Raw genomic sequence first — 14,004 nt, 5'->3', positions numbered from 1 at the left:
CATACTCTACACAGTCTATTCTATTGAGCTGAACTCCCCATCAGACAGAAATCTTTGCAAGATGCTGCACACAAACATGCTGCACACACTCAAAATATCTGTATCTGCAAAAGATCTGTTCCTGCCAAAAATCCATTCCTGCAAATTGCAATGATAGTCTATGAGATCTGCAGATCATCCTACACACATGATTTAACTGACATTCATCTGCAGATCAGATCCACCTGGATGGATTTTCAGATCTGCGGATGATTGCTTGATCTGCAAATGAATGTCAGTTAAATCATGTGTGTATGATGATCTGCAGATCTCATAGACTATCATTGCAATTTGCAGGAATGGATTTTGGCAGGAACAGATCTTTTGCAGATACTGATCTTTTGTGTCTGTACAGCATCTGTGTGTGCAGCATCTTGCAAAGATTTCTGTCTGATGGGGAGTTCAGCTGTATAGAATAGACTGTGTAGGAATGGCTCTCATACTACATGAAGGGTGGTAAGATTGGTCTGTGATCTTTCATTTTCCAAAGACTATAGTCTGATGTGTGTATGAGCCTTATCACAATGTTTTTTTTGTTTTAGTAAAACAGCATTCAAAGGGTTACATCACAGGGCTGACTCTTTCTTCTGCAGGGAGAACCTGCAGCCAAACTGCTTATAATCTTATCTTGTGTACACATTCTTTACTTGATACATTTATGTAAACATTCTCTGGCTGTGCTGGACTTCAGCTGATGAGTCCTGGGGTGAAAAACAGATGAGAAATAACTGCTGGCAGCTTTTAAAACAGAATGACAACAGTTATAAATAAAATGCACCAGCAGCTTTCAAAGTAAATTAACTGAACTTTGGGAAGTTATAATATCTAAATGAATAACAATAATTGTGCACAAAAGCAAATATGATAATTGTATGGGTTATAAAAAGTAGGAAAACACATTTTTGTTGAAAATTTTGTCACAGTTTTAAACCGCTTTAATACACACACAGGTTTTTTTTACTGACTCTAAAGGTGGCCATACATGGTACAATTTTTTCATACAATCTTACCATTTATATGTAATATAAGGGAACTGCCTAAATTATCCTTTCAGTATATTCCCCTAATTTACCCTTATACTACATAGAAATGGTAAGATTGTATGAAAAAATTGTACCATGTATGGCCACCATAAGAATACAACGAGCCAAAGCAAATCCAGTTTTATATATTATGTAGGAAGAACTAATAGAGTGTGACCATGTTATGTTTGCTTATCCCTCCAATTCTGTTGTCTTCTATTGCTTTAGCTTACAGGGATGTCTTTGCTTGAGGCTCCTGTTCTGCTTAGACACAGAAATTCTGGGTAATGATTACTTCAGTAAAGGCCCTTTTCCACTGCAGGCGATTGCAATCAAATCGCAAAACGCGAGTGATTTTTAAATCGATAGGGTTGCTATTTAACTTAGGAATCATGGTAGGTATTTTCCACTACCGCGATTCGATTTTCCGTGAAGTGCACTCACTTTCTGGAGCGATATTTGAGAGCGATTCTGCAATGCAAATGCATTGCGTATGAAAAATTACAGTCGCGTAACAAAATTAAGTAAAAATCTCAATCACCGGTGTTTTTGATTAGCGATTGCTAGTGGAAAAGGGCCCTAACTGCATAATATGGTTACCTGCACTACAGTGATCCCTTGTGTAGACATGTCCTATTCTTCCTAAAGGATTGCCACCAGATCGACCAGCAGATAGATCCCTCTGTGATCGAATCTGATCAGAGGGATCTATTGGCTGCCTACACTGCAAACAGATTTTGAATCAATTTTACTATGAAATGAATTAACAATCCTTGGAGCTGCCGCCGCTGTCCCCTGCATACATTACCTGATCCGGTTGGCGCAAGTCCCCCTCCTTCCGCTGTCTCTTCTCCACTCTGGGCTCCAGATTCACTTTACTTCCTGTTGGGGGAAGTGTAAACAGTAGAAGGTGCTGTACAAGCAAAATTTTCCACGCGGACAGATCGACGGGATCGATCGATTTCGGATGGAAATCTGTCGATCGGTCAGCATTTGCGCATCGATTTCACAGCAGATTCGATCACAGTGATTAAATCTGCTGTCTATCGGCGGGAAATCGAGCAAGTGTATGGGCACCTTTACAACGTTTCTATTACTCTGCAGTGCACAGTGTTCAGAAAGGGTAGATGTGACAGCACTGGTCACTTCACCTGCACAGCTGTAGTGTCCTCTGTATTGGTGATGGTCAAGTAGATGCAAATAACTTCGAGTTGATGCAAATGTATGCACATTTTTATGCAAATTTATGAAGCTTGAAAATGAACCAATCAAATCCTGCTGAGGTAAAAATTGATGGGTTCATTTTCAAGCTGCATAAATTTGCAAAAACTGTGCATAAATTTGCATCAACTTGAAGTTATTTGCATCTACTTGACCATCACTACTCTCTATATCTGGCCCTCCTGAGTTCTGCAATAAGGCCCAGTGCACACCGAGCGGATCCGCCGGCCGCATCCGCCTGAAAATCTGCTTGGCTAATGTATTTGAATGGGATGGTGCACACCGGCGGTTTGAGGTTTTTTAGCAAACCGCAAACGTGCCTCCTGCTGTGCGTTTGCGGTTTGCAAAAAACCTCAAACCGCCGGTGTGCACCAGCACATTGAAATACAATAGCCAAACGGATTAACAGGCGGATGCGACCGGCGGATCGCATCCAAATCCGCTCGGTGTGCACTGCGCCTTTATTGCGTACTCCGCACCCAAAACCGCTAGCGTTTTGTAGATCTGCTAGCGGTTTTGGTGTACTCATATTCCTGGGTGAGGTAATAAAAAAAAAAGGTGGCCACGCACCATACCATTAAAAGATCTAATTTTACACCAATTCGATAAATACGATTGGTTATCCCAAAAGAAAGTTTTTATTTGTTTTCAGTTGAGGAATCGGATCAAATTTCTTGTTTTTTTTTGTTTTTCTTTGAGATTGGACATGATGGAAAATTCAGACCAATTTTATCAAGAACTGTATGGTGTGTGATGGATTGTGAAATTGTATTTAACCAGAAAAAATTGTATGTAACTATTCAGTACATACCAAACTTTATTCCCTTTTTTTTCCTCTTGATTTTTCTAACCAACCAATGTTTTCGGAGTTTACGATCTTTTATACTGAAATTGCAGCAATCTCAAAAATGTGTATTACTTTGAAGTTTCTGATCAAAGCTTCCGATCAATTGGAAAATTAGATTGGAATGCTCGAATCAAAAAAATAAAAATAAATAAAATAAATAAAAATAAAGGAATTGCTAGGTGTGGCCACCTAGAGGCACCTCATGTTCAGCCTCCTTCACAGCGGGATTACATGAACGGGTAGTGTAGTGGATTGCACTCTCTCCTTGCAATGCTGGGGTCCTTATTCAGATCCCAGCCAGAGCACTATCTGCATGGAGTTTGTATGTTCTTCCTGTGTCTGCTTTGGTTTTCTCAGAGCACTCCGGTTTCCTCCCACATCTCAAAAACATACAGATAAGTTCATTGGCTTGCCCTAGACCAGTGATGGCGAACCTTTCAGAGGCCGAGTGCCCAAACTGCGACCCAACATCGACTTATTTATCACTGAGTGCCAATGAAGGGGGGATGGGTGTGGCCATGACATTGTATGGGCGGAGCTAACGTAATGATGTAACAGCGAGGCATAAGAAAGCAGTGTTTCCGCCATGATGTGGTGAAACGAGGATTCGCATCATGGGTGTGCAGAAACTGTGTGATGCCATTTATTAGTATACCCGCCGTAACCCCAAAGCAGCAAATATAGCCAACTCTGACCATTAAAGTGAACCTAAAGGCAAAAAAAAAAAAAAAATGAGATGAACTCACCTGGGGCTTCCCTCAGCCCCCTGGCCGCAATAGCAGCATAGGGGGCGATATACAGGCTGGGAACGCGAACAATCACTCGCGTTCCTATGCCTGTCGGCCGGTGACGGCGAGACCGGAAGTCGTCGCCGGCGGGTCCAGAGGCATCGGAGCGGAGCTGCGAGGGCACCGATCGACTGCAGGGGGCTGAGGGAAGCCCCAGGTGAGTTTATCTCATTTTTTTTTTTTGACTTTAAGTTATCTTTAAATAATAAATGCAGCAACAGTTACCCCAGACACCAGAAAATAAACACAATGTGGGCAACACTTCAGCAGAAAATAAATGCAGTGGGCCACATTTCAGCAGAAAATAAATGCAGTGGGCAACATTTCACCAGAAAATAAACACAGTGGTCCACCTTTCACCAGAAAATAAACGCAGTGGGCCACATTTCCCCAGAAAATAAACGCAGTGGGCCACATTTCCCCAGAAAATAAACGCAGTGGGCCACATTTCCCCAGAAAATAAACGCAGTGGGCCACATTTCCCCAGAAAATAAACGCAGTGGGCCACATTTCCCCAGAAAATAAACGCAGTGGGCCACATTTCCCCAGAAAATAAACGCAGTGGGCCACATTTCCCCAGAAAATAAACGCAGTGGGCCACATTTCCCCAGAAAATAAACGCAGTGGGCCACATTTCCCCAGAAAATAAACGCAGTGGGCCACATTTCCCCAGAAAATAAACGCAGTGGGCCACATTTCCCCAGAAAATAAACGCAGTGGGCCACATTTCCCCAGAAAATAAACGCAGTGGGCCACATTTCCCCAGAAAATAAACGCAGTGGGCCACATTTCCCCAGAAAATAAACGCAGTGGGCCACATTTCCCCAGAAAATAAACGCAGTGGGCCACATTTCCCCAGAAAATAAACGCAGTGGGCCACATTTCCCCAGAAAATAAACGCAGTGGGCCACATTTCCCCAGAAAATAAATGCAGTGGGCCACATTTCCCCAGAAAATAAACGCAATGTGGGCCACATTCCCCCAGAAAATAACGCAATGTGGGCCACATTCCCCCAGAAAATAACGCAATGTGGGCCACATTCCCCCAGAAAATAACGCAATGTGGGCCACATTCCCCCAAAAAATAACGCAATGTGGGCCACATTCCCCCAGAAAATAACGCAATGTGGGCCACATTCCCCCAGAAAATAACGCAATGTGGGCCACATTCCCCCAGAAAATAAACGCAGTGGGCCACATTTCACCAGAAAATAACACGATGTGGGCAACATTTCACCTGCAAAAAAAGGAATTTACTCACCTGACAGAAGTCTCCTCTCCCGGCCAGCCTCTGGCGCGCAGCTCCCCGGACGATCGTCCTGCAGTCTCCCGTGCTGACAGGCAGAGACCAGGGCAACGGGAAGATGGCACCCGAAGCCCTGTACTGGAGACACAAATAGTCTCCAGTACAGGGCTTCAGGCGCCATCTTCCCGTTGCTCTGCTCTGCCTGTCGGAAGACTATAGCTCTGCAGTGGGGGCGGGGGGGAAGGGGGGGGGGGCAGAGCGGCGGTGTGGAGACATGGAGGCATGTCATGAGGCAGAGATCATGCCTCTGTGTCCCATCTGCCCCCCCAAGTACCACCTCGGGTTCTCTTTAATGTCTTGTGTTAGCTACCATATTAGGCTGATCAGTTTTTAGCAGCTATTCTATGCCAGGATGACTACAGCTGCTGTATTCTGAATTCTCTAAATGGGTGAAAATGTCTTTCTGTGCAGACTGTTTTCCCTGCAGTACTCGCCTCTTGCAAGGGCTGTTTACTGAAAATATGAATGATCTTCTTCAGGCAGCCAGTACATTGCGTTATTTCCCTAGAATTCTTCCCGTACCTGCAGCAAGTCCTATGCTGTGAGCCAGTTGACAATCTCTATCACCAGAGCCCGCTGCAAATAGGAATGATCTATTATCTCCAGCAAAGTCTCTGTAAAGGGTAAACCTTAGGCTAAGTTCACAGGGGTCGCAACAGTGCGACGTAACAGAGGCGTGTTAATGCTGAAGGTCACACTGCAATTGTAAGTCTGTGACAATAAGAGTGCATTTGGAGTGATGCGATCCCACAGAATACTGTATCCCAACACAGTGCCCTGCAGTGCGTTACCGCATATCGCATGCTTTAAAAGTGGCAGTGAAGCATACTTTTCATTCCCTGTATGCAATGCTTGCATAATGTATGATGTGATTTTTCTGTTCTGTTGTGTTCCGGTTTTTACAGGGAAAACATTCCCACTGAGAAACTAGCCCTTGGCCCGCTTCACACTTGCACGTGTAAAAACGGATCCGTTGAACGGATCAGTTTGTAAAAGGCGTCAGTGCAGAGTGTTAGCAGTGGAGTTCACGCTCACCTGTCTGCGGACTCATGTCTTCTCTCCATCCCTCCCAGGCACCGCTTCCTGTGTCTTCTCTGCATCGCTTGTGTCCCGTGACAAACGCTAGAGGCTGAACATTATTTGCCTAGTGGCATGTACCTTATGTGACTGCGTACAGGCTGGGCCTCTAGTGTATGGTCTTTTGTGTTCGGCACGGGACACAGGCGATGGAGAGGAGATGCAGGAGGGGCCTGTAGTGATGGAGAGAAGACTAGTGGTGTTCGCTGTGAGTAGCTCGGAGGGTGTAGCTACTCATAAACAAAATTTAAATTTGTGCTGCCCGGCGGCAGAGAGGGGGTTAACTTACCTATGCTGCCTATAGCCTATGTGCTCCACTCCTGGTCCATATAACACCATTAGGCTGCCTCCTTACTGGTTTGAAGGTGGAAGTAGTGGAGTTACGTGGATTGCATTGGCTATAGGCGATGGCAGGGGCATAACAATAGACCCTGCAAGGGATGCCTCCGCAGGGCGGCCCAGAAGCCACAGGGGGCCCGTGGGGGGAAAAGTTTGAGAGACTGACAGCTAAGGGCATGGAGAGAAAAAAACGTATTCTGCTCTCGCACCATTGTTATATTGACTGCATGTGTCCATAACATAGATAAGGACTCATACACACTTTGGAATTTGTACACTGTCCCTGCTCCCTAGGGTTCGTAAAAAACATCTGTCTCTCACTGCTGCAAAGTTCTGATGACTTCATGTACAACCTTACAAACAAAGGAGCCACATTTTGGAAAAAAGTTGTAGACTTTCCCTTTTCAGCAATCACTCTAAAAGGATTCCTAGATTTTTATCACACACAGGCTAATGACCTTTATGGCTCTGATTACTTTTACAACACAGTGGAGTGGAGATTGATGTCTTACGGTTGCTGCTTCATTGAGAGCTTGTTGTCTCAATGAAGTCCAAGATCTTGTAGTAATAACAGTATCAATCAGTGACATTCTGAATGTTTTGCCAAAGTTACAGTAAATACTATATGTTATGTTCAGCATGTCATTGTTGTTCCTCCATATAGCATGTGCTCTTATGTAGTAAAATAATACGGCTGTGTGTGTATGTATACTGGGAGCAGAGCTGCAACGAGGGACTTGTCGGTTGCAAGGGGCTGGAGGAAGCCCCGGGTAGGTAGATCTAGGGGTAGCATAGATTGCCTGACGTTTCATTTAAGTCTAAGTGTTTTTATCTGCATGGGGAAAACGCATTGTTCCTCAGTTTTCCTGTGCAGAAAGCGAGGGTGGTGGGGGGCCTCATCCAAAGTTTCGCGTGGGGGCCCCATGCAAAGTTTTACAGGGGGGCCCAGTGATGTCTAGTTACGCCCCTGGGCGTTGGCATAGGTAAGTTAACCCCCTACCCACCTTCTATGGGCAGCACTATCTAATTTGAATTTCAATTAGGAGTACCTACGTACTCTTAGCTACTTGTAGCACACACTACTAAAGAAGATGCATGCCAGTGTACAGATGAGTGTGAGCTCCGCTGCCAACACTTTGCACGGCAGTCATCCCTAAATCGAATGCTGCTCCCACCCCGTCTCTGAACGATTCTATTGATTTCAGCCGAAAATCAATCCATCAGGAATCACGTGTGGCATCAGATTTCTAGTAAATTAGATCAGCGCAATGCTCCTGAGTGGCAGTGCTGCAGAATCTACTTTCCTCTATAGCAGTACCGTCCTACTGGGCAGTCTGGGAATTCTGTTCATGATATGGTCATACATAGTTTTGAGAGGATCTAGGAACTTATTACCAGCATATTGCTGGCTGGTGACTATAGTCTTGAGAATCAGGGAATGAAGACTGACCTCAAGTAAACAGGAGGCTGCCATAACTTGCTCCATCTACCTGCACACCCATATGTGAGGCTTAGCGCTGCACATGCTGACTCCTCTCTCACTGCCTGTGCTAATCCCGTGAAGGCTTTACACACTTGAGCACAGGTCGCTATCAGGTAAGCTCTGTGTACACTTCTGCTAGATTTATGAGCGCTTCTGAAGCACACCACAGGGCTAACAGAAATCCCTTTGTACCAATAAGCTGCTTCCCTGAGCTTTGGAGTGTAAACCAAAGAAATGACCTGTCCCAGCTGAAAATAACACCTTCTTTCTGTGCTGCCTCAGCGAAACATAGACACTGAGCAGTTAACCCTTTTGCTGCTCATACAGATAATGGCTGACTGCACTGACACTGCAGTATGGACCCATACTTGGAAAGAAAGCAGGATGTTTATTGGTAAACCGCATTACACCTACCAAGAGAAAATGCCTTCTTACTTAAAGTGGGATTGAACTCAAAGCTAAATTTATGCTTCAAAACATTAAGCACTGTGAACAAACGTGCAAAAACTAAAAGACTAGACGGTGTCATTTGAATTTATATTTACATTTTATATTTATATTGTTAGCAGCTGCAGCACAAATTATTAGATTGTCTTGTAATTATATAATTACAGTGCAAAAAAAGAAGAGAAAGTTTTCTGCTTCCCCCTTGCCTACAGCAGAAACTTTGCGGCCTTGCTTGCCAGGCTTAGTTCATTAATTTTATTAAGGGATAAAAGTGTCCTTAAAGCGGGAGTGTCACCATAAAAATCAAATTTCAACAGCAACTGGTCTGAGTGTATTAAGTGATAAAGATGCTAATCCTGCATTCAAAACTTTCAAAACTTTTTCTGCTGTTATGATTTGGAGTTATCACATACTTAAGGAGCACTGGCCCTCTAGTAGTCAGTGCCAAGCAGTTGCAGCTCCTTATCTGAAACCTGATTCCCCGCTCACTTGTGTTTACAAGCTGAGGTGACTCAGCGATTGGAGGCGAAAAGAAAAAAAAGTAAAGGGCATAAATGACATTAGGATTCAGCCTAAACTGGGGGCAAAGGACATGGCCCCCACCAGGAACACAATACTCTTCATTTACTATATACAAATCACTGAAATCAAAACGTGGAGAGTACAATACATGTGTTATGTAAGTAGATCATGTAGTTATCTACTTATATATGTGTTTTTTTTCCCTGGCATAGTATGGCTAATCCTACTGCTTTAAAAAGCACAGGAGTCTGTTTATGCTGGATGCATATACCTCTATGTGACGTCTGTTCCTCTCCTCCCCCCCACCTCCACCCCTTGGCCCCTGTAAACCCTTCTAGAAAAATATGACTTTTGTCTAAATTCAAGTTTTCAGACAGAAAGAGGTGGGCTTGGTGTGATGTTCATGGAAGTGTATAGGGAGGGGCAGAGGAGGGAATGAGAGGGTATTAGGAGGGAAAAATCACAGCAAGCCCGCCACTTCCTGTCTGAAAATAGCCATACGACACATTTTTCTACATACAGAGGTACAGTATGTGGATGGTGATTTAGTGTAGGTTCAGGTTTGTTGCATGTCCATTTTTTTTTTGTGTCCCACTAGTGTAAAATGTACATACTAATTGTGTGCACATGGAGCATATTGAGTATGCACTAAATCAGTTGTTGCATATCTAAGTAGCTAGGTGTAAAATATTTTTGAAATGGACATTAAAAGGCTACTGTAGGGGGGTAGAAGGAAAGAGTTGAACTTGCCTGGGGCTTCTTATGGTCCCCCCGCAGACATCCTGTGCCCGCGCAGCCACTCACCGATGCTCTGGCCCCGCCTCCTTTTCACTTCTGGAATATCCGACTGTAAAGTGGGAAAACTACTGTGCCTGCGCGGCCACACCCTCGATCCTGCTGACATCACCAGGAATGTAGTGCGCAGGCCCAGTACGGTCTGTGACTGCACAGTACGCTCCCGGTGACGTTAGGACACGGCCTCGCAGGCACAGTGGTAAACCAAAGGTGGGGACCGGAGCATCGGTGAATGGCTAAGCGGGCACAGGACGTCTTCGGGGGACCATTAGAAGCCCTGGATAAGTTCAACTCTTTTTTTACCCCCTACCCCCCTACAGTACTCCTTTAAGCAATTCAGTACATTTAGCTATCCATGTAGTACAGTCTTTCTCAACAATATTGCAGCGCATACCCCCTTATTCAGTGTTCTACCCAGGCTCTTTTAGCCGGGTGCTCCACCCAGCTAGTTTTGGTGAACACTCGGCTGTCATCGGTCCACCTCCTCCTATGCTGAAAGCAGAGTTGTGCACAGAAGCACCGGCCCTGCATTCTCTCATCACGCCCCACCCGGCTACTTTTTCATGCCACCTGGCTACATTTTCATGCCACCCGGCTTGAAACAATTTCTGGGGAGAACACTGCTTATTAATAGCAGTAGAATGTTGTACCGTGTTAGCCATTTTTGAATCAGGATACCATTTATTGGCTAACTTTATATAGCATATATAAAAGAGTAAGCTTTCGGCCCTTGGGCCTTCGTCAGTCTGACGAAGGGCCGAAAGCTTACTCTTTTATATATTCTATATTAATTTTGCCAATAATTGGTATCATCCTGATTCAAAACTTCTTGCTACTGCTTATTAACCCTCTGAGCGGTATGGACAAGCATAGCTCGTCCATACAAAACATGCTGGGAACGGTATGGACGAGCTCCACTCGTCATGCAGTGTAAACACTCACCAGAGCGATTGCGGGTGCCTCTGGGAGCTCCTGCCGCTGCTGTAGCCTTTCTGTGTCCCCCTCTCCTTGCTGAGCATGCTGGTCAGCAAAATGAGTGATGTCCTTCACTCTCCAGCGCGATCACGGGTCCCTCTGTGTCCCCCTGTCTTTGCTGCACTTCTCGGAAGGCAAGATGGAGGATGTGCAGTCCTCCTCAGTGCGATCCCGGGTGCCTCCTTGAGCTTCTGCTGCTGCTAGCGATCGTGGGTCCCTCCGTGTCCCCCTCTCATTCCTGCACATGCTGGGGGGCAAGATGGATTATGTGCCTCCCCAGTGCGATCGCGGGCACCTCTGCTGCTTCTGCTGGCTCTCTATGTTCCCCTCTCCTCTGGAAGGCAAGATGGCGCTGTGCAGGCAAAGTGTAATGACGTATATCATGCGCCCCCTACTGACCGGCACATGAATTACATTACACACAGTAACTTACAACCAATCACTGCAGTATATTTCAAATGTGGTTTGTATTAGATTCAATACAAACACCTGTATTGAATCCAATGGTTGACCTTTGACCCTTGGTTGACCCCTATCCTGCTTACGGTCATGAGCTCGAGGAGGCATCTCTCTAACCAAACGCTGCTGGACGTCTTTGAAGACAGCGACAGTGATGTGGAGTATCTGGCTGAGTTGACAGACAGCGATGTCCCAGGAGATCTCTCATCTGAATCCGAGACCAGCAGCAAGAGCGAGAGTGATGGCGAGAGGTGGGTAGGTGGTGCACGCACTTGGTGTGAGCTGGAGTGTGTGACGCAGGCCCCACCCCCTAGGTTCCCTTTCACTGGGGTACCTGGGCAGAAGATCAACTGTGACCAGAGCCCGCTGGCTTACCTGGAACTGTTTCTTAACGATGAGGTCATCCGGATGATCGTGGAGGAGACCAATCGCTATGCAGCGCAGCAGCAGGGTGCTCCTCGAAGCAGGTTCTCCAGGAGCAGGAAGTGGGAACCTGCCACCAGCGACGATATCTGGGTGTTCCAGGGCCTCATTATTCTCCAGGGAATGGTGGGGAAGCTGGTGCAGAAGTGGTACTGGACCACTAACGAGATCCTCGCCACATCGTTCTTTGGTACTGTGATGCCAGAGTACCGCTACAGCCTTCTCATGAAGTACCCGCACTTCGGGAACAATGAGGATTTTGATGAGGCCACCCAACCCGCTCCCAAGCTGAAGAAAATATGGGACATCTACCAGCTCATTGTTGGCAATTTCCGGAGTGCATACATTCCAGAAAGAGACATCAACCGTGGATCAGAGTCTCATGGCATACAAGGGTAGACTCAGCTGGGTGCAGTTCATTGCATTGAAAAGGGCCCGCTTTGGGGTGAAGTCTTTCATGCTCTGTGAGTCCCAGTCAGGGTACATCTGGAACTCTGTTGTGTACACAGGCAAAGGCACCAAATTTGCACCGCACTATAGTCAGTTTGGCTGTGCTACCTCCTCTGTGCTCACGCTTATCGAGCCATTGCTGCATCAGGGGTACTGTCTTACTACGGACAATTTTTATACCTCCCCAGAACTGTACGAGCACCTGATCCAGCACAAGACTGATGCATATGGCACGGTGAGGCCTAACCGGCCATATGCCACCGGCCTTTTCTGCCAGGAAGCTGAAGAAAGGAGAGGTTGTTGCCTGGCAGAAGGGCAAAATCATGGCTATGCGGTGGAGGGACAAGCGGAACGTGTGCATCCTCAGCACAGTGCACAATGCTGAAACTGTGCGCACCACTATCAGAGGTAGGCCCAGTGCACACCGAGCGGTTTTTGGAGCGATCCGCCGGCCGCATCCGCCGCTAAAAACGCTTGTCTAATGTATTGCAATGGGATGGTGCACACCGGCGGTTTGCGTTTTTTGCCAAGCCGCAAACGCGCCTCCTGCTGCGCGTTTGCGGTTTTCGGAAGCGTTTCGTCCTCAATGTAAAGTATAGGAAAACCGCAAACCGCTCTGAAAAACGCTAGTTCAGAGCAGTTTGCCAGGCATTTTTGTTACAGTAGCTGTTCAGTAACAGCTTTTACTGTAACAATATGTGTAATCTGCTACACAAAAACGCACGCAAAACCGCTAGGTATGTTTAGAAAACCTCTCTAAACATGCCTAGAATCGCTCTGAAATCAGCTCCCAAAACCGCTAGCGTATTGCGGATCTGCTAGCGGTTTTGGTGTGCACTGGGCCGTAGACAGGAGGTGGACAAGCCCAAAGCAGTCATGGACTACAACCACACCATGGGAGGTGTGGACAGGGCTGATGCGGCCATGACTTTTTACCTGGCTGTCCGCAAAAAGCAGCGGAAATATAAAAAGATTTTCCGCCACCTACTGGAACAGTGCCTGTGGAACGCGTTTGTGCTTTACAAAAACACAGTGAAAGGCCTGAACCACACCATGACTTTGTGTGGCAAATGTGTGAAGCCATTTGTGCAAAGCATCCCCCACCGGAGTCAGCTAAACTGGGGCGCAGAGCGTCCTATGTTGTGAATCCGGCACGACTTTCTGGACGCCACTTTGTGGAATATTTGCCCGCGACCGCACACAAGGAACAACCCACAAGAAGGCATGTGGTCTGCTGCTCCAAAAAAGGCCCTGATGGGAAAAAAAATCCAAAAGGAGACCCATACTTCTTGCCCAGACTGTGATGTGGCACTTTGTGTAATCCCTTGTTTCAAGGTGTATCACACAAAGGAGGTGTTTTAGGGGTAAACCCCTATACTGTATTTTTTTTTCTGCCTCCATATATTTATTTCTGCATTTTTTTGCATATTTCTGAATTTATTAAAAATGCAAGATATTTCTGTTTGTGATTAATAAATTTTATTTTATTTTTTGACAAGAATTTGTGTTTGACACTTTTAATGCTATTTCTTTTATAGAGTAGATCACCCCCCTGCGTTTAAAGCATTATCGCCACTGTTTTGTAGCTAAACTCCTATTTCCCCTGTAGATGGCAGCCCCATTCTACAAACCTCCTCCGCAGCTGCCCGACTGTGGCGTCTTTCGAATGAGTAAATTGAAGGTAATTATTTACTCACTTTAAACGGAGGAGACAGGATTCTCAGCGGTGGGCATGCTATAATTTTTGGGTTGCTTCAGTTCTAACCTGTTGGAGCTAATTATAAGACACAGTTGTGCTTGTCCTTGGATCA

At 45.8% G+C, this 14,004-nt stretch overlaps 1 protein-coding gene across 1 annotated transcript in view; it reads left to right on the top strand.

Moving 5' to 3' along the window:
* The window catches only part of MRPS31 (mitochondrial ribosomal protein S31), a 122,055-nt gene that overhangs the window by 32,325 nt on the left and 75,726 nt on the right, over positions 1-14,004 (top strand). The gene's annotated exons all lie outside the window — the stretch shown is intronic.

The sequence above is a fragment of the Hyperolius riggenbachi genome, chromosome 2 (assembly GCF_040937935.1).
Source record: "Hyperolius riggenbachi isolate aHypRig1 chromosome 2, aHypRig1.pri, whole genome shotgun sequence".
Taxonomy (NCBI): Eukaryota; Metazoa; Chordata; class Amphibia; order Anura; family Hyperoliidae; genus Hyperolius; species Hyperolius riggenbachi.
Note: the sequence above shows the minus strand (reverse complement) of the source record. Positions and strands in the feature narration are given on the sequence as shown.